At 42.1% G+C, this 2,303-nt stretch overlaps 1 pseudogene; it reads left to right on the forward strand.

The window, feature by feature from the left end:
• The first annotated feature begins 582 nt into the window (after nucleotides 1-582).
• Nucleotides 583-2,303, forward strand: part of LOC121036640 (nucleoside diphosphate kinase A-like) — a 34,252-nt pseudogene continuing 32,531 nt past the window's right edge.

Raw genomic sequence — 2,303 nt, forward strand, 5'->3', positions numbered from 1 at the left:
AAATTTTGGATTTTTAATTGGCTCACATTATGGATTTTTATTTTAATGAATTTTGTGCATGTGTATTCTGTAGTTAGTTCCCCCAAGTATCTTGGGTTTTGGTTCTATTTAATCCCTCTCCCCTATTTTTTTTTTCCTGTTTTGAACTTCTAGCAGCCTAAAGCCACAGTGTTCAGTTTCTGTGTCTGTCTGCTATGTCATAGTGAGGACTTTCTGTGTGATTACAAGAAAGGGGAAGGAGAATGGTAGCCTACCTCATAGGCAGCCATCTTTTGTTCTCACCCTTCCCAGTCCATCTCCCAGGGACTGGGGTCTACACTTAGAGAGGTGTAGCTGGCTCTCCTTGGGACAACACAGACCCTTATCCAAAGTGTCAGTCAATCCACATGTTGACATGGTGTGGCACTTCGTAAAGCACAAGTACACTGGACAATGCTTTTTTTTTTTTTTTTTTTTCATTATTTATGCAATTGGGTAACTTTGGCAGCTGCGGGAGGACAGAGGTAAGATATTCAACTCTGGTCTAAACATTGGGCCACTGACCTAGATGCAACCCACAATACCCCTCAGGATCTGGACAACATGAAGTTAGTTGACAACAGCAAGGTGTGTAGCAGCACAGAAGATGGGCCATCTAAGCAACATCAACAAAAACAGAGTGTCATTCCTCCTACTCTGAGGAAGTCTGGTCGATATCTTCTTCCACAGGAGTCACCAGAAGTGCATGGATAAACCAGAATTCTGCCTCAAATAACAATTAAAAAAACAAAAACAAAAACAAAAACAAAACAGCACTGGTGTTGAAGAAGTGACAAGACCCTGAAATAAGCCTCTGCTAAATGTAGGAAATGACCAGGAAGATACTGGAAAACTGCCCCCAGAATTGCAGCTCAAGTGATCCATCATTCCTACTGCCCTAAGGGAGGACCTCACCTTGGCTGGTATGCAGCCAGTCCCCTGAGTTTAGTCAGTATTTTGAATATTCCATCACCAAGGACATTTGGGTAAAGAGAGACATGGAAACCACCAATAGACACAGATTAAGTTTTTGATGGCAGGACACGACACTGACACCAAGATAAATGACAAGCAGGACTCTATTATAGACATCTCCAAATGAGAAAATGGTGTCAGTCAGGGTCATACAGAGGGTGTGCCTGGGGATGGGGTAAGAGAAAGGTGGAGCTGTAAGCGGCAGCTTATGTACGGTAAGTGGGGTGGGGTGGCTAGGTTTCTCTGCCTCTTCTGAATTGGTTTGTTTGAATAAATTTTCAGTTTCTGGGTGTCAAGGCTGTCCCTAGTCGTCTGACACCTGGCCCTAGGTCAATGAGCTCAGGTACATAATGACCGAGAGTGTGAAAGCCTATGAATGCAGGTGGTTGGAGTGTAGATTTAACTAGAGAAACTGGCTGGCTTCTAGCTAGGACCTCAGAACTAGGTCAAAACATATTTAAAACAAACAAACAAAAAATCATATTACAGGCCTCATCCAGTCCTACCGAATCACAATCTGCATTTTGATATCTGCAGAAGATGTCAATGCACATTCAAGTTTTAGAAACATTGTTGTATACCATGCCTTTTCAGGAACAGTTGAAACACTGGAAGTATTTAACTTGGAAAAGAACAAGTTTGAGTTGGATACTGAAGAGTGAGTCAAAAGACTTTAAAAATTTAAATATATAAGGGCTCTCATGAGATGAAGGATCCCTTAGTAAAGAAGGGATATTAATGATCAGTTCAAAAACATAGATTTTGTTAAGGTAAGATCATGGTTAACTGACTGTATTATTTGGTGACCCTGTCTGTGGAAAAATTATACACCCTCATTCTGTTTAACTTATGGCCCTATAACTTGTGCTGGCTAACGAGATGTGGAGGAAAAAGACATTTGTTATTTCTAAACTTTAAGAAGTAGTGAATATTTCACCATTTTTTTCCTTCCTTGCTTCTGGGAGCATGGTAGCATATGCCAAGATAGAACTTCTCACAACCTATATACCTCAGGGAATGTCATAAGCAGTGTCTTGTCATCCTGCAATGGGTACATAGGGTGAACAAGAAATGTTTTCATTTAAAAATTTTTTTTTTCAACGTTTATTTATTTTTGGGACAGAGAGAGACAGAGCATGAACGGGGGAGGGGCAGAGAGAGAGGGAGACACAGAATCGGAAACAGGCTCCAGGCTCTGAGCCATCAGCCCAGAGCCTGACGCGGGGCTCGAACTCACGGACTGTGAGATCGTGACCTGGCTGAAGTCGGACGCTTAACCGACTGTGCCACCCAGGCGCCCCTAAATGTTT

This window comes from Herpailurus yagouaroundi, unplaced genomic scaffold (assembly GCF_014898765.1).
Source record: "Herpailurus yagouaroundi ecotype Mexico unplaced genomic scaffold, PumYag 163, whole genome shotgun sequence".
NCBI lineage: Eukaryota > Metazoa > Chordata > Mammalia > Carnivora > Felidae > Herpailurus > Herpailurus yagouaroundi.